The 21,209-nt window shown below is 34.3% G+C and overlaps 1 long non-coding RNA gene across 4 annotated transcripts; it reads left to right on the top strand.

Annotated features, from left to right (window-relative positions):
• The first annotated feature begins 529 nt into the window (after positions 1–529).
• LOC140890993 (uncharacterized) lies at positions 530–16,530 on the top strand. Of its 4 annotated transcripts, none has more exons than XR_012152387.1 (7): positions 530–616; positions 886–1,010; positions 7,039–7,161; positions 8,195–8,320; positions 9,269–9,394; positions 11,073–11,259; positions 12,064–16,530. It is a non-coding gene; the product is annotated as an uncharacterized lncRNA (long non-coding RNA). The 4 variants fall into 4 exon arrangements; XR_012152388.1 differs by having other exon boundaries at positions 535–579; XR_012152389.1 differs by lacking the exons at positions 530–616; positions 886–1,010; positions 7,039–7,161; positions 8,195–8,320; positions 9,269–9,394 and adding an exon at positions 9,750–10,093 and having other exon boundaries at positions 12,064–15,325; positions 15,829–16,530.
• Positions 16,531–21,209: the final 4,679 nt, after the last annotated feature.

Here is a 21,209-nt window from a genome sequence, read left to right as displayed (position 1 = left end):
CATGTTATTTTTAATTATGTGTACTTTTTTAATTCATTTGTCATTCATTTATTTTTAATTATGTGTGTTTTTTATTAACTATTAATATTAACTATTAACTATGTTATGGTTTTTAAAATTACGTGTATGTTTGAATATATAATTATAATAATAATAATTATTATAAGTAATTGTATTTTTCTTCAATTATGTTTACTAATTTTTTAATTTAATCTAATTACAAGGTTATTCATATTGCCACTTTCTCAAGTAATAAAAATAAAAATTAATTCCAGTCAAAAAATAAAAATAAAAATTAAATTAAATTTAAATTTAAATTTAAATAAAAAGAGAGTATTTGGGCATTGCATTCGGTAATTTGCGACTTGAGTTTAAAATTTGGGATTTTAATTTTCTTGATTTAATTATTAATTTATTTAATTATTACATTAAATTACATTACACATAATAATAATAAATAATAAATAAATAATAAATATAAATAGGAGAACGTGAGTTTTGCCCACCTCCGATCCTTCTTCTTCTTCTTCTTCTCTCCAACGTCTCTTTTTTCGAAAATTAGAACTTGTTGCGAAAAAGGTCAGGCAATTGCAACGTTCATTTTTTATTAAGCGAGGCAAGATTTTTGAAAGTTATTTTCGGGTTAATTATCGATTTTGTATACTCACAAAATTTGTATTTCCAATTAGTTTAGGGTTAGCGATCAATTTCCATTTATTTTCATCAATATGTGCCTTTGGTGTGTAGGGTTTGGAATCTGGGTTGGTGGAAAGATTATAAATGAGTTTTTTTGGGTAGATTTGTTGATGCAATTGTAAGGTTCGTTGGATTTTCAGTATATTGTATATGACTGATTTATGACCGATGATTTGTGGAATATTTCAGTTTGGTGAATCGAGAAGAAAAGCCACGAGGAAGGGAGAATGGAAAATTACATATCGCATTTGCTTTTCTCTCTTTCAATTTTACTTGCACTTCTACTCGTTATTCCGACGGCTTCCCATTTCACAGTAAGTCTAATAAATAGTTAGTGTTAAAGTTTTATTTAAATCTCATTAGATGTTGGTTCCAGGTGCGGCATCATGAGATAGAAACTATGAAAATTAAAGAATAATAGACACCAAGATTTACGTGGAAAACCCCCCAAAATTATTAGGGTAAAAACCACGGCAAGACCAAAAGATTCCACTATAATATTTGAAAAATTACAACCTCTCACTGTGTTTTCAAAGAGACACTCACTTTTTTATACACAAGAAAACCTATCTCACAAATACATATAGAAATAAATAAGAAAGGAGAAGAAACTCAAGCTTAGATGATTGAACTCGAGATGTGATATATAGAATGCTGGAGGAGAGCTCTATTTATAGAGCTCCCCCTGAGCTGCACATGATTGACCAAATGAAAAACATGCACGTTTCCTTCATTCAAACCACCCACCATCTTTGACCAATATTGAGCCACCTTTGCTGACATTCTTCCATTTGGAGATTTGATTGAGAATCAAACACATCTCCACACATCCTTTCAAACTTGCCATTCCTGCCGCTTACGTTTCTACTAGGCCACTTGAGGATCTACACCACTCAAACTTATCTGTGTTCACTGGCTTGGTCAGAAAATCAGATATGTTATCCTTCGTATGGATCTTCAGCATGTCCACACTTCCTTTCTCTACTACTTCTCGTACAAAATGATATTGAACTCCAATGTGTTTAGTCCTGGAATGAAAGACTGGATTCCTTGCAATGTGCAAGACACTCCGACTGTCATAAAACAGAGGAATCTTTTCTTGTTTGTGCCCAAGCTCCTCCAATAACCTTTTAATCCATATTGCCTTCTTGCAAGCTTGAGTAGCTGCCATGTATTCTTCTTCCATTGTAGATAACGCCACAACTGTTTGCAGTTTTGAAACCCAGCTGACTGCACCTCCTGCAACTGTAAACACATAACCAGTAGTAGATTTTCTTTTATCTGGATCACCTGCGTAATCTGAATCCACATAGCCCCTGAGTGTAAAATCTGATCCTCCAAAACATAATGCAGCATTCGAAGTACCCTTAATGTATCTAAGGATCCTATTAACCGTGCTTCAATGCTCTTGTCCAGGATTCGCCATATACCAACTGACTGCTCCCACTGCTTGTGCAATGTCTGGTTTAGTACAGATCATGGCGAACATTAAACTTCCCACTGCTGATGCATACGGTACTCGAGACATCTCCATCTTCTCTGCTTCACTGCTAGGACACATCTCAGAAGATAACTTGAAGTTAATAGGAATAGGGGTTGAAACTGGCTTATTATTTTGCATGTTGAAGCGCTGCAAGACTTTCTTCAAATAATTTTTCTGGGAAAGCCAAATCTTCCTATTGGTTCTGTCTCGGTGAACTTGCATCCCTAGAATCTTGTTTGCTGGTCCCAAGTACTTCATATCAAATTCCCTAGCCAACTGTTCCTTCAATTCTTGGACCCGATCTTTGTTGGGACCTGCTACCAACATGTCGTCCACATACAACAGCAAAATGATATAATCATCATTATCAGACCTCTTGAAATACGTACAAGGGCCTGCACTGAGTCTGTTGTACCCAAGGCTCATGATATAGGAATCAAATCTCTTGTACCAACACCTCAGCGCCTGTTTGAGACCGTACAGAGATTTATTCAACCTGCAAACCAAGTTCTCTTTGCCTTTTTTCTGCAAAACCTTCTGGCTGGAGCATATAGATTTCTTCTTCAAGATCGCCATGAAGAAATGCTGTTTTCACATCTAGCGGTTCCAGATGTAGGTCAAACATCGCACACAATGCCAATACTACTCTGACTGTTGAAAGTCGAACCACAGGAGAAAATATCTCATTGAAGTCAATACCTTCTTTCTGAGCGTACCCTTTGACAACCAATCTTTCACGATACCGCTCCACTTGGTTATTGCCATCACGCTTGATCTTATAGACCCATCTGTTACCGATAGCTTTCCTCCCTCGTGGTAGTGTAACAAGATCCCAAGTTTTGTTCCTGTCCAATGCTTCCAATTCTTCCTGCATCGCTATCATCCACAGGGATATATCCGAGCTTTGAGTAGCCTCATGGAAACTCGATGGCTCACCATCCTCTGTTAATAGACAATATGCAATGTTGCTTTCAGTGACATAATCTGAAAGCCAACCTGGTGGTCTTCTCTCTCGAGTTGACTGCCTCACTTTGGAAACCTCTGACTCAACTGGTTCTTGTTCCTCGTGCTCTGGTACTGCTTCACAAGAAACTTGATCTTCGTCTGTCTTATTTTCCACCTGAATAATAGTAGTTTCTGAATTCTGTGTGCCTTTGTCTCCCTTCACTTTATCTTCCTCGAAGATAACATCTCTGCTGATGATAAGCTTGTGGACAGTAGGATCCCATAAGCGAAACACCTTTACTCCATCAGCATAACCTAAGAAGATACACTTTCTGGATTTGGAATCCAATTTCGATCTTTCTTGTTCATTGTACAAAACGTACACCGAACTTTCAAATGTATGTAACCGAGAATAATCAGCTGGCTTGCCAGTCCACATCTCCATTGGAGTCTTCAAATCAATCGCCACTGAAGGAGAACGATTGATGATATAAAAGCGGTTTTCACTACTTCTGCCCAAAATGACTTTAGTAGACCCGCAGTACTCAACATGGCCCTTGTTCTGTCCAACAAAGTTCTGTTCATCCGCTCCGCCACTCCATTCTGCTGAGGCGTGTAAGCCATCGTGAACTGTCTTTTGATGCCCTCATGCTGACAGAATGCATCAAACTCATCACTGGAATATTCTCCTCCATTGTCAGTCCTCAAACACTTGATTTTCTTATCAGAATCAAGTTCAACCCGCGCTTTGAAAACTTTGAAGACTTCGAAAACATCTGACTTCTTTTTGATTGGATACACCCAACATCTCCTAGAGAAATCATCAATAAACGAGACAAAATATCTCGCTCCTCCTAGGGATACCACCGGTGCTTGCCAAACATCAGAATGAATCAGCTCCAATATGCCTTTGCTTTTGGCAATAGATGTGCCAAACTTTAATCTGTGTTGTTTACTGGTAACACAATGCTCACAAAAGGGTAGAGTCACTTTTGTAAGCCCCGGCAACAGCTTCCGTTCAGAGAGAATCTTCATTCCTCGTTCTGACATATGCCCAAGTTCTATGCCACAACACTGTTGATTCTTCTCCCGAACCAATTGATGCAACAACTAGCTCCGCCTCTTTGTGTGTTTTCCCCAACAATACATACAGATTTGTAGCAACCTTTTCCTCCTTCATAACCACAAGCGCGCCTTTCACAATCTTCATGATCCCTTTCTCGATACGGGTTTTGCACGCAATATCATCCAATTGTCCCACAGACAAAAGATTCTTTGTCAGACCCTTCACATGTCGTACCTCCTGTATGGTGCGAATAGTACCATCAAACATTTTGATTTTAATGGTACCGACCCCAGCGATTTCCAAGGCATGATTATTTCCCATGAATACAGATTCTCCCGAGACTGGTTCATACTGATTGAACCATTCTCTCCTTGACGTCATGTGCCACGTCGCTCCTGAATCCATAATCCATGCATCACAAAATTTGTTTATGCCTTCCGCAACTGTTGCTGCTTCGCTGAATAATATTTCACCACTGCCTGAAGTACTGGCCACATTTCCTTGAGATCCCTTATCGATGCTCGTCGTACACTCTCTCTTGAAATGCCCTTCACCGCCACATTTAAAGCAGTAAATATTCTTCTTCTTACTTCTTGATTTGAATCTACCATATCTGTGGCTCCCACTGGAGTCACCCTCCGTCAATCTTCCTCTCGTCATCGGCAAAGCCTCTGCTTGCTTCGACGTTGCCAACCTATCTTCCTTGTTCCTTCGACGACTCTCTTCTCCAAGAACCGCAGTTAAGACGTCGTCAAAATTTAAATTATCCGAAAAAACATTGTTGGTAACATTGATGATGAGCTGATCGTATGAATCTGGTAGACTCTGAAGTAGAAGCTCCGCACGTTCTTTTTCCTCTATTTTATGCCCCATAGAGGTGAGCCGGAAAAATAGAGTATTCAGTGTGTTGATATGGTTGGTCATCGATGAGGATTCCGCCATCCGAAGAGTATAAAGCTTTCTCTTTAGGAAAATTTTGTTGTGCAGTGACTTGACCTCGTACAGTTTTTTCAGAATATCCCAAATAACTTTTACGCTTTTTATTTCAGAGATACTTGACAAAATTTCATCCGCTATAGCCAAGTGCAAATTGACAACAGCATTGTGATTCATCTCGTTCCACTTTTGGTCGTCCGTGATGTCCGCCGGTCTATCTCCAATAGCTGTCAAGCAATGCTCCTTTGTTAGAATTGCTTGCACCTTCAATTTCCACAGCAAAAAATTGTTCCCATTAAACTTTTCTATCTCGTATTTTGCCGTCATCTTGACTACAAGAATCCTGCCTTATAAAATTTTCAAAATTTTTTTTCTGATGTGGGAAGATCAGTCACAGCTGCAACCACAGAGCATACTCAGAATTTTAAGAAATTTTATGCCAAGGCTCTGATACCACTTGTTGGTCCCAGGTGCGGCATCACGAGATAGAAACTATGGAAATTGAAGAATAATAGACACCAAGATTTACGTGGAAAACCCCCAAAATTATTAGGGTAAAAACCACGGGCAAGACCAAAAAATTCCACTATAATATTTGAAGAATTACAACCTCTCTCTATGTTTCCAAAAAGACACTCACTCTCTTATACAGGAGAAAACCTATCTCACAAATACATATAGAAATAAATAAGGGAGATGAAGAAACTCAAGCTTAGATGATTGAACTCGAGATAGAATGCTGGAGGAGAGCACTATTTATAGAGCTCCCCCTGGGTTGTGAACGCGTGAAGGCCAGGAAATTCATAATGAATTTCCTTCAGCTGCACATGATTGACCAAATGAAAAACATGCACGTTTCCTTCATTCATTAGATTTGTTTTAATCAAGCACTGATAAAATGGAGGATGGGGATGGGTTAGGTTTTATTATTATTTTTATGAACTGTAAAATTAAGTTGTTTGATAATGTAATCTTAATGGAATGCGATGACAATTTTTGTTCTTTTTGGTTGGTTTTTGGCCTTCAATGCTTATTTTTTATTCTTATTTTATTTTTGTGGTGTAACCTCATTTTTGTTAAATTCATTTACAGATTAAGAAATGGGTTTAAATTTTATTAACTTTGATACCATTTAATTGGTGGAGATTTCTATTCAAAGGAATTATTTGTTGTTTGGTTGTGTGGATTAGAAGTTTGAACTGTGGGGTTGGAAAAACAGAGTTGGTAAGTTACAAGAGTTATGTTTGTTTGTTTGTTTGTTTTTTTATTTATTTTGGGGTTTTAGGTAGAAATTGCTAGTTGGAATTGTTTTAAGAGTTATGCTTGATTTTGTGATATTGGCGTTACTTGGTAGAAGTCATGAGCGCTGAGAATTTTGTGCTATGCATCTTAAAGTAAGGATGAATGCATATATATAATGCCTTAACAAGGCCAAAGTGGAGGAAGAGAGGGGTTTGAGTCTTTATTTGTTTTCTATATTATTTTTTTATGAATGGAGAGGGAGATTTTGGGTTCCGTAACATCTATAGGCAAGAAGGGTTTGTTCAAATGAATATAGTATATATGAGTTTCGTCCATTTCCATTAACATCTTGGTTTTTTCCATCAATGACATTGGTAGGTGTAAGCCTGCAGTACTAGCTCTTTTTTTTAATGAATGGATATCGTTAAATAAAACTTAATAAAACTCAACATAAAATCTGATCAATGCATTTTGTTTGTTATTTACTTATTTATGGTATGTCAGATGTCTTTTCTTTACTTCTATGAACATTTTGTTATCAATTTTTAATATTTGATGGTTTAGGATTTGGAAAAAGCATGCATTTACTGTGTAATTTCTATTTTAGCAATTCCCCTTTCAGTATATTGTATATGATTGATTTATGACGATGATTTATGGAATGTTTCAGTTTTGGTGGATCGAGAAGAAAAGTGACGAGGAAGGGAGAATGGAAAAAATATCAATTGGCTTTCTCTATTTCAATTATGCTTGCACTTCTACTTGTTATTCCGAAAGGGCTTCTCGTTTCACAGTAAGTCTAATAAATAGTTCGTATTAAAGTTGTATTTAAATCACATTAGATTGGTTTTTAATCAAGCACTGATAAAATGGAGGATGGGGATGGGTTAGGTTTTATTATTATTTTTATGAACTGTAAAAGTAACTTGTTTGTTATTGTAATTTATGGATGCGATGACAATTTTTGATCTTTTTGGCGGGTTCTTGGCCTTAAATGCTTATCTTTGATTCTTATTTTATTTTTGTGGTGTAACCTCATTTTGTTAAATTCATTTACTGATTAAGAAATGGGTTTAAATTTTATAAACATTGATACCATTTAGTTGGTGGAGATATCTATTCAAAGGAATTATTTGTTGTTTGGTTGTGTGGATTAGAAGTATGAACTGTGGGGTTGGAAAAACAGAATTTAGTTGGAATTGTGATAAGAGTTATGCTTGGTTTTGTGATATTGGGGTTTCTAGGTAGAAATTATGGGCGCTGAGATTTTTGTTCCATGCAGCTCAAAGTAAGGATGAGAGCATATATATAATGCTTAATAAGGCTAAAAAGGAGGAAGATATGGGTCGGAGTCTTTATTTGTTTTCTATATATTTTATTAATGGAGAGGGTGATTTTGGGTTCCATGATTTCTATAGGCAAGAAGGGTTTGTTCAAATGAATATAGTCTGTATAAGTTTCGTCCATTTCCATTAACATCCTGCTATTTCCGTCAATGACATTGGTCGGTGTAAGCTTGCAGTATCGCCTAATTTACCAGCTCTTTTTTTTAATGATGAATGAACTATCATTAAATAAAATAAAAGTTAATAAAACTCTGCATAAAATCTGATAAATACATTTTCTTTGTTATTTACTTATTTATGGTATGTAAATGTAAATTGGCTTTTCTGTACTTCTTTGAACATTTTATTATCAATTTTTAATATTTGATGGTTTGGGATTTGGAAAAGCATGCATTTATTGTGTAATTTCGTTTTTTGCAATTCCCCTTTCAGTATATTGCATATGACTGATTTATGATGATGATTTTTGGAATATTTCAGGTTTGGTGAATCGAGAAGAAAAGTGACGAGGAAGGGAGAATGGAAAATTGCATATCGCATTTGCTTTCTCTATTTCAATATTGCTTGCACTTCTACTCGTTATTCCGATGGGCTTCCCATTTCATAGTAAGTCTAAAAAATAGTTAGTGTTAAAGTTGTATTTAAATCTCATTAGATTTGTTTTTGATCAAGCTTTATGAATTGTAAAATCAAGATTTTCAAAGGAATTATTTGTTATTTGGTTGTGTATTAGAAGTTTGAACTGTAGGGTTGGAAAAACAGAAGTTAGTTGGAATTGTTGTAAGAGTTGGGCTTGGTTTTTTTTTTTTTTGATTTTGGGGTTTCTAGGTAGAAATTGCTAGTTGGAATTGTTTGAGTTATGCTTGATTTTGTGATATTGGGGTTTCTAGGTAGAAATTGTGAGCACTGATAATTTTGTGTCATGCATCTCAAAGTAAGGATGAGTGCATATATATAATGCTTAGCAAGGCTAAAGAGGAGGAAGAGGAGAGGGGTTGGAGTCTTTATTTGTTTCTATATTCTTTTTTATGAATTGACGGGGAGATTTTGGGTTTCGTAACTTCTATAGGCAAGAAGTGTTGTTCAAATGAATATAGTATATATGACTGTCGTCCATTTCCATAAACATCCTGCTTCTTTCCATCAATGACATTGGTAGGTTCAAGCCTGCACCAGCTCTTTTATTTTTAATGAATGGATATCGTTAAATAAAACTTAATAAAACTCAGCATAAAATCTGATCAATACATTTTGTTTGTTATTTACTTATTTATGTAATGTCAATTGTCTTTTCTTTACTTCTACAAAAACATTTTGTTATCAATTTTTAATATTTGATGATTTGGGATTTAGAAAAAGCATGCATTTACTGTGTAATTTCGATTTTTGCAATTCCCTTTTCAGTATATTGTATATGACTGATTTATGACGATGATTTATGGAATATTTCAGGTTCGTTGAATTGAGAAGAAAAGTGAATTTCGATTTTAGCAATTACCTTTTCAGTATATTGCATATGACTGATTTATAACGATGATTTATGGAATATTTCAGGTTCGTTTAATTGAGAAGAAAAGTGACGAGAAAGGGAGAATGAAAAATTACATATCGCTTTTGCTTTCTCTATTTCAATTATGCTTGCACTTCTACTCGTTATTCCGACGGGCTTTCAGTTTCATAGTAAGTCTAATAACTAGTTCGTGTTAAAGTTGTGTTTAAATCTCATTAGATTTGTTTTTAATCAGGCACTGACAAAATGGAGGACGGGTTAGGTTTTATGATTATTTTTATGAACTGTAAAATTAAGTTGTTTGATAATGTAATTTTAATGGAATACGATGACAATTTTGTTCTTTTTGGCTGGTTCTTGGCCTTAAATGCTTATATTTGATTCTTATTTTATTTTTGTGATGTAACCTCGTTTTTTTAAAATTCATTTACAGATTAAGAAATGGGTTTAAACTTTATTAACTTCGATACCATATAATTGGTGGAGATTTCTATTCTAGGAATTATTTGTTGTTTGGTTGTGTGGATTAGAAGTATGAACTGTGGGGTTGGAAAAACAGAATATAGTTGGAATTGTTATAAGAGTTATGCTAGGTTTTGTGATATTGGGGTTTCTAGGTGTAGAAATTGTGGGCGCTGAGATTTTTGTTCCATGCATCTCAAAGTAAGGATGAGTGCATATATATACTGCTCAACAAGGCTAAAAAGGAGGAAGAAATGGGTTGGAGTCTTTAACTTCCCACCCAAATCGAATTGTCCCCACTCTGTTAAAATATTTTACCTTTTCAAATCTCCACGACTAAGGCATGCTCTCCTTTCTAGGCTGCGCTGACTCCAACCTGCTCAAGGCCTCCTTCCTGTATCCCTAAGGTTGCCTCAGTATTGGTTTCATGTGGATTTTCTCATTATCTGAATTTCGTTTTTAATATTATTTGCAAAATGCTTGACTGATTTCTTGATTTGATCTTCTGTTTCAATATCCGTTTATTCCTTCTTTATTTTGTTTTTATGGCACAAGTTGAAAGAGGAGTAGTTCATTCTCGTATTTGACTTCCTATCTGATTATTTTCAGATTATTATTACAGTAGGTTTGGTAGCTTGAATATTGGCTCTGTAAAATGTCTCTGGTGTGTGTTTTTAAACTCTTCTGCAAAGTACATATTTCCTTTCTAGATCTAGATTCCCCCAAACTTTGAGAAATCCAGTTATTCGAGAATAAATCAAAGGTTTTAATCATTTACAATTAGGTTCATTTTGTTAATTTTTTTCTTCATCCAGTTGATCTGCAATGTGTCGTGGACTTGGATGGATATGAAATTTATTGGCTGTTTCACTCATTTTATTTTGATTTTTCCCATTACTTTATACTACTTTAGTAACGAATATGGTGTAAATTATATTTTCCCATTATAATTAACATCGCATTGAGAATGAAGAAAAAGTACTTAATCTGGTTCGATTTTTTCCCCTAATTTTATTTGAAATAGCCTTTTGTTTTATTACTGAGATGTACATACATTAATTAGACAGGTACGATTCATTATTGCACCTTTTTATGTTTAATAATTAATAGTGAACAAATTATGCATTGGACTGTTAGTCAGAGAAAATATCAGAACTTGCTTGATAAAATGTGCAAAAGAACACTATTTTGTTAATATAAACAGATTTTTTGGTAACAATTCATTTCCTATCTTAAGTTAAGCATATATCATTGAAGTTTCATTTTGTAATATTACTAGCAATCTCTGTTTTGTTCTATTCATTATTTTTTATTCAGATTTTTTAAATGGAAACATAATAAATTTTTCTTGAGTGTAACCTTCTGATTTTTTTTAATGATGTTTAGGATTTGATGCCGGCGATGGCAAAAAAAAGAAACAGTGGAAGAGGGTCGGCCAAAGCGATTCTGTTGATTTCAGAATAAGGAGGAGCAGAAGAAATTGATTGGTTTGTGAAGTGTTTGTGGGAGAGTTGATTGAGTGTGGTTCAAGGGGATGGATCTCAATTCCTTTGGGTTTCTTGCAGGCATAAAGGTATATTATTTCACACCATATTAGTTTTATGACACTGTTTTTCTTTAAGCAGAATATTGGAGCTTGTTTTGCATTTTCTACATATGTTTTTGGTTTGCTTGCTTTTTTTTAATATTTTAATGTTTTTTTTAATTTGATTGCAATGGGGTGAACAATGTTTCAAAGAAATGCATTTTGTTTGAAATAATGTGCATAATCGAGGGTATATTCTATATTATTGCCAATTGCTTTAACTCAAATAGTGTGCACTTAATGTTAAGGATGTGCGGTAGCTTTTAAAGAAAGACCACAACCTTTTTGTTTTTCCCATCCAAACACGCTATTGGTGTTAAATACTTCACTTTTTAGGGCTGACCATCTTTTTTGATTAGTTGATCGTGTTCGTTCTTATTCAATGACACATCCATGATAATTGATTTGAAAATATGGGTCTTTTCCAAAAGCTGCAAGTTGAATAACTTGTAGCTGTAACATATAACATAAGGAGTAAGAAAGTTAAAGACATATTTATTTGAATATATTCTGTTATCGACGACACATGTATGATAGATGTTCAATTCGATTCACCTTGTAGTTTTATGTGTGTATGTCTAATGGAGTTAACTTGATAAATTGTTTTTCTATTTTTATTGCATTTTGACGATAATATTTTTGTATTTGTTGGCTGCCCGGATGCAAAACTTAGCTCCTATTAAAGACAACCCATCATTTCTTATCCTTTGCTTTGAAATATTCCTCTGTTCTCTTATGTTTTCAAATGGTTAATGTTTTTTTCTTTTTTAATTCTTGTCCATGTTTGTGTAGGAGATTACCCACCCATGACAATGCATACGGTGCTAGTGGGAACCAAGGATATGGATTCATAACCAACTGGGGAAGTTTTCTTTTTCTTTTTTCCTTTTTAAAACTTTTCATGCACTTCTTGCGTACTTCTGTTTATTTCCCTTTCATTTGTCACCTTCTTGGTTAAAACCCTACCTATGGAATGGGGTTTGTATGTCCTTTGACGTATCGTTCATCGGTTTGTCAATTTGGCATGGAAGACGACTACTTTTGTCAATTGAATTATTTAAAATCTTTGATTGCCTGGTGTTTTATTAGTTTTTAAAGTGATTAGTCGTATTCTTTTTGGTAATTATTTGCCTGGTGTTTTATTTATATTTAAAGTTCTTGGTATACGATGGTTTATTTTCAGGCCATCTGCTCATACCGGCATGTTTCGATCTCATTGTCCTTCAAAAGTGTTTTGTGCATTATTTTTTTCTTTGTTTTACTTTCTATGTATGAAAAACACTGGAGTCAGTGCTGAATTTAAGTATCGGGAATGCGTGCACTTTTGCAAACATAGCACACACCATTCAAAACTTAGCATTTTGTGAGTTTAAAAAGTGTTAGGCGAATTTTTTATTTCTATTATTAAGAAGTGCAATTTCATATGTGATTATGTTAAATGTCAATTAACTCCCAATGTTTTTGATTACTAGTGAGATTGACTTGTGTATGAAAAAGTGAAAAAACAATGTAGTTGTGATTAAGTTACTTCATTGACACTAATTATTTACATGTCATGATTTTGACACGCATTTCGAGCACCTCGGCCAAACCATACGAATTATATGAATCAGTGAGAGGTATACTCTTTGTGAGAGATGTGAGTTTTATCTGATACCATATGGTGAGGTAAAATAGTTCAGAATGTTCCCAAATAGCCTTCGAAGCGAAATACGGATGAAACGTGACTTTGGAATGATTTAGACGATTATTGGTCCGATTGCGCCTTTCAAGCCATCCAAATTGATCATATGATCGCTAGTCACCCCTTGAGCTTTATTTGAAAACGAATGGCATGTGCAGAGCATATGATTAACCCCCATTTGGCATCATTTCACGATCCCAAATCAACTACCTGGATCTATAGCTTATACACTATACCTTACCCTAGAGAGAGTGACTCTCTTTTTCTCCGCCTGATATGATATAATTTTAATGTTCAAAATTTGAATATTTGTTGGAGGCGAAGTGGAAAAAAAGAAAAGAACTTGAAAAAAAGAGAAGGGGAAAAAAAAGGAAAAAAAAGAATGTGATATGAGCAAAAGTGAAAAAGAAAAGACACTTGAAGGAGAAAAGCATTGTGTGAAAAGTTGCAAAAGAAAGGGAAAAAAAATGAGGAAAAATACACGGTTGTGGAAAGTGATGCAAAAAAATACGTCTTGTGGCCGAAATAAAAAGCAAAGGGGTTTAATACACATTGGAAAGTGATGCAAAAAAAAATATGTATGGTGGCTGAAATAAAAAGCAAAGCGGTGTAATACACATTAAAGTGGAGAATGTGATGAAATCAGATCAGGCATAATTAGAGTTAGCTTGCTCTCTCTCTTTGAATTCTTATCCGTTTGTTGTAGCCCTAATCCCAGGCCTTTCATTACAAGCTTTTAAAGACCTATTGACCGAGTCACGTGCATCCAATATTAGTAGAGAAGGGTATGAGGTCAAGCATATGGACTATTTTGAGTGTTGATACATATATTATGTCCGTGGCCCGTCAACATACTTTTTTGTTTCCCCATATACGGTTTTGTAGTAACTTATCTGTTGTTATTTGACCACTTTTCCATTATCACCCTTAAAAACCCAAAGTTTACTTGATTGATGGACAAGTGATGCACTTGTTACACATATTATGTCCTTTCCCCTAGCCCATCAACATAGTTTTTTGGCCCCAACCCTTTCTTTCTTGCTCAGTTTTGTGGTAAATTATCTATTCTTATTTGATTGGTTTCCATTATATCCCTCAATAAACCAAACTCTGCATTATTGAGGGACGAGAGACACACTTGAGCCCAACCTCGATCTGAAACCCATATAAGGAGTGTGGATTTTGGCCCCTCTCTCACACACACACGTGTCATTATCTTGACCAGTTTTAGTTAGTGGCTTGAGTATTGATGTCTAAACGAAATTGAATTTCATGATTTTCCTAGACATTAGTCTTTTGATCTGAGTTTGAAAATTTTTGGGAGGCTTGGTTAAGAACAGATCATATCATTTATGCAGCGGGGTATTGAACTTTTTAATCAAGTGTCGAGGAGTTGTGACCTGCAACTGAAAATTTCAGCATCATCAATCTTAAGTTCAGTGTATTTTTCTTTTTATAATTATAAATAATATAATATAATATAATATTCTCCATTTGCTTCTATTTCACAACTTCATGTCTTTGTGAACAGTCTATGGCTTCATTGGTGTGTTGTCGTGTACGTTAATTTTCATAATTATTTGGAATATTTGATGCCTTTTATGTGGGATTGAAATTTTGTGGATTGCTTAATCACTGTTTCTGGTTCATGTGTTGTGAATTTCATGTATAATGGTGCATAAATAACTGTTTCTGGTTCAAGTGTTTTTAATTTCATGTATAATGGTGTAATTCGATATGAGTTTAGAACTCGTTTTTTATTTAATTTGAATTTCGTCTATTTGAAGAAATGCTTCTAAGAATTGAATCATAGTATTTAGAGTAACTTACAGTAACTTAATATGTGATTCATGCTCCTTTCGTTTGTAGCATTGAATTTGATTAATGAAATCGGGAAAAAGGCTTTTTTAAAGTTAAGAAAAATGTTCACTCGGTGATGGTTGCAATTATCTGCCCTCAACATTGATAACAAAGGATTCCTTTAAATTTGTTTGTAACCAACAATGCTATTCTATGGATCTAACTATAATTTCCTTCAATTTGCTATTGATATTTTCAAAACAGTGTGAGTTTCGGTTGCTGATTATTTTCGGAAACTGCTTTCAGTTCTGAGATAATGAATTAAATACAGGCATTTCTACCATGGGATAGGATATGTTGAAAATTCAAGACGACATCGAGTCCATACGAGCAATTTTCTTCTACATGCTACCATTTTTCATCTTCTGAAGAACTTTATGTTCATCATTTTATGTTCTAGTTACATTTAAATTTATTTTCCATGTAAACATCTTTCAAAGTTCTGTTCTAGGTTGAAAAACCTCTGAATTGTGGAAACCCAATGGCAAAAGACAAACCTTCCTTTAACTGGTACAAAATTCTGCATATGTATTTAGGAGAGTACATGGAAGCCCCAACTTCGGCTATTGTCTATAACCTTAGGCCAGAATGTAGTAACGCTACAACATTTATCAATCACCTTGTGCCATTATCTTTCACCTTAGGCTATTAACGCTACAGAATGTAGCAATGCAGCAATGAAATATATCAATTGTGCAATATCATATTATAGAGGATAATGAAATAACTTATTGTTCACCACAGAATGTAGCAACACTAATGTAGTAATGACATATATCAGTCTGAACAGGAGAGTTCATGTAGTAATGAAATATATCAGTTTGTACAGGAGAGTTCATGGAAGCCCCATCTTCGGCTATTATCTATCACCTTAGGCCAGCTAATGTTGAAAGTGCTAGACGATATCGAGTTCAAACGAGCAATTTTCTTCAACATACTACCAATTTTTCATATTCCAAAGAACTTTATTTTCATCATTGTATATTCTAGTTACATTTGAATTTATTTTTCAGGTGAACATCTTTCAAAGTTTTGTTCTAGGTTGATAATGCAGAATTTTTGGAGTGGATGACGACCCAAATTGGTTAGACTGTTGATTTGTTATGCTTCTTTCAGGGTGTAATTCTTCACATGATTTGGCAGGGAGAGATGCTAATTTTGTTTTCCAAAGTTTACTGTTACAATTTTTTTTATCAAATTGATGTTCGAATATTATATTTAGCCTTAGAAAGATTGTAATTATTAGTGAAAAAAGTGCTTTTGACATGTTTGATTAAATATTCATAAAAAGACTTTATTTTTTTTAAAAAAAAAATTTGTTAGCAGATGTCATTGTACGAATTTTCATTCCTATCTTTATGTGGATTACATACTAATTTTTAATATTTTTTGGCCTCATTATCGAATTTTATTAATTTTTATATGAATGCATCTTTTTTAATTTGACATTGAAGTTGACGTGGATAGATTTGTATTGAAATTGGTATGATGGCCTATTTTTAATTTAAGTGTGCCTTTCATGTGAATGTCTCATTGACAATAATATCTACCATTTGTAATTTAATTATGACACCCTTATGTAGCACCAAATTTACCAAATAATAAATCTTTGTTGTTCATGATTAATCTGATTACAAGAGTGTTCGATACTTTCATAGCTACCTTGATATGCAAATGTTTCAGGATGGATACGATTTTGATATTCAGTTAGTAAGAAAATTCTTTAGGGATTTAAGTAGAGTTTTGGGTTCCAAATCTATCATAACCTCAATTGTTTAGGAATTTAGTTTTGTACGTGTGATATAGATATGTTTAAACTTTTGCTAACCTCTGCATGACAAACTGACTGTGAAGAAATGTGTGTTAGATTTTGCGTCCATTAATTTATTAAAATTAGCTTTCTTATTACTTTTATTTGGGAAGTTTTCTTCTTTTAATTTAAAATATAAGACCTGATCCATAATGTCTTATCTTTGTAGTTATATTTAATCATTCATAATCCTGCCTATCTATTAATTAATGCGTGCATATTATTTTACACTTATTCCATTTTACACACGCAACGCGTGTGCACCGACCACTAGTTTCCATTAACATCCTGCTTTTTCCCTTCAATGACATAGGTGTGTAATCCTGCAGTGTCGCCTAATTTACCAGCTCTTTTTTTTAAGGTATGGAGTAGCTTTAAATACAATATTTTCAGCATTTTCGTAGATTGGTTGATGATCGTCGTTATGAATAACTGAAAGCAGATTTACGAACAAATAATAGTACCCCACTGCTTTTGTTTCCCGTTGAAATTCTTAAACATGCCATGGAAGTTTATACATGAAGTCTTTAAGTTATTTTAGGTAGAGTTAAGCAAGGCATATGATGTGAGATTGGGACATTGTTTTCGAATCTGGTATTACATCGGAATACAAGATCAAATCTTTCCAAAAGGCATACTAGCATTTAGTGGGATATGATTCTTCAAATGATAAGGTTTTGTGCACATGTAGAAAGTTTGATTTCGGAGGAATTTTATGTTTCACATGCTCTTAAGGTGATTAGTTATAAAAATATCACAAGAATTTCTCAGTTTTATATTGGATAAAGGTGGACGAAGATGGAGAAAAAGGGTGTAGTTGAGGTTGTTTCACAACATTTAGAGAAAAACAAGGAGATTTTATGTTACGTGAAGGAAGATGATAAAACGTTGATTGGTGGCCCTACAAAAATTTATGCGCAGATTGTATAATCAATTTATCCAACTTACGTGCTGTTTTGACAAAGAAACATGATGAAAATTGCAGAGAGATGCTGATGGTTAAGACGATGGGAAGATATTGATTTATGGTCTAGAGAATCATGTCAAAGTGAAAAAATCTTTCGGTCCCATAGTTGAAGCATTCGAAAAACATAGTGATTCGTTTAGTAAATATTGTTGCCAAGAGGATTGAAAGTACAACAAAATTTCGAGGACGTAAATCTGGAAAAAGATTGAAATCCAATGTTAGAAAAAAGTCAACAGAAAAATCAAGTCAAATGTAAAAGGATCTATCGATTCTTCGAAATCAATCTTACTCAAAATGTGTGGGCAGCTTGTTGAAGAAAATATTTCTCATGAGGTAAATTACAGTATTAAGAAATAATAAAAAAATTTGAAATCTTGTTGAAAATTAAAATTACATACTATTTGTTAATATTATATTGAAAAATTATTTTAGCTTTTTGTTTTTTTAATTATAAATATCTAAAATTTATCATACTTCTTTGAGCGTACCTCATGGAACAATTTACACTATTACCTTGCAGGTAAACTCGTGTTCCATATCCCCCCACGTTTCATCTCTTTTAATCAATTTTTAAAAACAGGTTATCCATTTGACAGACAGGCGGGGTTCCCATGACCCACCTATATATGCAGGAACTCAAAATTTTGGAAGCATGAATGTAAATATGGCATCGGATCGAAAACACAACAACAAAATGGACAATAACAAGTGCGAATATCTCAATTTACCATAGGACTTTGAAATAAATTCTTAATTTAAGTGATATAATGTTTATCTTTTTATATTATCAATTTTATCAAAAGGCAAGTAATTAGTTTTTGGAAAGTACTTTAAGTGTTGTTTGGTGGGTCAAAAATTCACAAAATTGTTTGCAATGTGAGAAAAGGGACACATGACAAAGAATATTGGTGTAACATGTACTTGTTACACTTTCACTTTTGATACAGAATGAAATTTTTCCTGTATTCGTTACAGAGATTTGCTTGACTTTTATTAAATAGACATAAATTTTTGTGAAGTTTGATTATGATTCTAGCGAACTTTTATAGATCTCATATATTTTTAAAGATTTTTACAGAATGCTTGCAGATTTTACTTTTTATGACTTTATTGACATTTGTAAACTTTTTCTAGGAATGCTATGAAATTTTTTATTTCATATTTTTACTTTTATTTATTTTTTAAAATTATTGTAACGCCATCAAAAAAATTTATTACCGAATTAATTGACAATTTAAAATAATTATTGAAGTTGGAAAGAATAATTAAGTACTTGACCTAAAATGAGTTATAGAGTGGTATTTTACAAATACACAGTGTCAATCAGTCAATGAGTATGACTATTTTCTGGATATCTGATAATATTGGCATTTTAGAGGATAATTATTGAGATAATTAGAATTAAAAAATATATTATTTATGCCAATAAATTTAAATATTAGAAAATTTAATCGGTTTGGGTGACTAGTCAAAGCCTAAGATTGTACTCAATGTGTTATTTATTTTGAGAATTTACATGGTCTATGTTTGACAGGTTAAAGTTCACTAATTCCAGATTATGGTAAAAATGTGTTAAATTGCATATTGGCAGTAAAATAACACTCAATGAGCATTGAAATCGATCAGATCGGGTCATTCTTTAGGACCAATTTTTATAATATTAAGATGGTACGCTTCATATCTCTCACAACAACTAATCACCTAAAACCACACACTTAAACCTAACCCCCAATTTCATAGCCATCTCTGACCTAGTCGTCGGCCGCCAGCCGGCTCCGCCCTTCGAGTTCGCCGTCGATTGACCCTGCCCAACCTTGTAGTCTCTCTTCAAGGCGATCACAACCATGTAACCAAGAATATTGTAGATTTTTGGTTGTCCGGATTTGCCGAGCACAAAGTCCGAAAAGGAGTGGCCACTATTCATCCGTCCTTTCTTGCGCGATTTTGATCCGGATTTTTTGCTCTAGATATGGGTTGGTTTTTTGAGATGCTAGATGGGAGTAGTAGGTGATGTGTAGTAATATTTTCTAAGGCTATGTAGTTAGCTTTTTTCGTCCGCGAAGATTGGTGCAGATCGGAGCTCGGGAAGCTCACGTGTAGGGGGGGGACGCCGCCAGTCGCGCTGTTTTATCTCCGATCTACGCCACAACAGTGGGTCCCATCCGGTCTGTGGCTTAGTGCGTAATAATTGTCATCATCGAGCTCTACAACACTGCTAAAAAACTTTCGTGAATTTTGGAGTTGATTTGCAGATCACTATCGCCGCGCCGCCGCCGTCTTCTCCAAATTTTTTGGTCGACCCGTCCGACATCGTTAACCATTTTAGACTCGGTTCAATGTGGTAGATCCAAATATTCAAAAGTTTCGAGGTCGAGATTCGGAAAACCGTTTATAAGCGGTCGTGAGGATGGCGCAATAAAGTTTGGTAATTTTTGGTCACAACTTTGGCCCTCAATGTTAGTTCAGAATTGAGACTAGGGCTGTGACTTTTGACTATTGATATGATTTTTCGTAGATTCGAAATCCCTTTGAGGATAATTAGAAGGCAGAAAGAAATCAGCAGATTAGGGATTTTGAGATCTTCCAGAATTGGTTAATTAATGAGATTACCGAGTCCGCGATATGTCGCAACCGCAAGCGTATAGAAGTTTTTCGTGCATTTCTAAACGCAAAGACATGTTATACCTTCCTTTCTCCACACCATTTAGATTAAGTATATTCACTGTTTTGATGATTAGAATTGTGTTGTTGCATTGTGTATGTTGGATTATGATCAGCTTAGAATTTTAACTCATGCATAAGCTAGATATTTAATGGTTTTTATGTATAGTGGATGATTTTACTGCTGTCCTATGGTCTATAGGTTCTTAGTTGTTGTTCAGATGGTGTTAGTGGTTGGATTAAGTCCCTTTGGGTGTTGGTTTAGATATGTGCTTGAAGTATTGTCGGCTAGGTGGAACAGTTGGATGGTTGTAAGGCGTGGTCCTATCTAGCGGGTTAGCTCAGGCAGGTAGCTCAGTGCGAAGTGAGGGTTGTCCTGGGTCGGGTAAAGTGTATTAGGGTCAATGATGTTATGGGGTTTGGTGTCCGGATTCGTTTTAGTGTGTTGGGCCGGGTAAATTAATGAATGTTACGGTTTGGTTCCTGATCTCTTCTTTTTGGTTGAGAGGGCCGGGTAAAAGTTATTTAAGAGTCCAAGTGTTATAGTTTATATTCATTGGGTCAAAGTTTTATTATTGGACCTAAAGATGTTGCATTGGGCTTAATTTAGTTCTAGCAGAGTCTAAAATAGTTTATTGGGTTTGAATTTATTTATTGGGCTTGCGTTGTTTATTGTAGGATAAAGTGTTATTTGGGCTTGAATGATTTGATGAATTGATTTAGTTATTGAGCCAAAAGCTTATTGGGCTTAAGATATTTATTGAAGGTTTTATTTAATAATTGAGCTTTAAAAAAAAAATTTTTTTTATGTTAATGAGCCTAAGTTGGTAATTATTTGGTTGGGATAAGTTCTAAGTTGGCCTAAATACTATAGTGCCAATCTAAGTCTTGATTGGGTCAATTTTAAGTGTGATTGAGCTAGACAAAGTATTTTTGGGCCTATATAAATGTTAATG

The sequence above is a fragment of the Henckelia pumila genome, chromosome 3, assembly GCF_033568475.1.
Source record: "Henckelia pumila isolate YLH828 chromosome 3, ASM3356847v2, whole genome shotgun sequence".
In the NCBI taxonomy this organism is placed as follows: Eukaryota; Viridiplantae; Streptophyta; class Magnoliopsida; order Lamiales; family Gesneriaceae; genus Henckelia; species Henckelia pumila.
The sequence above is the reverse complement of the archived record's forward strand: the minus strand, read 5'-3'. Positions and strand labels throughout refer to the sequence as shown.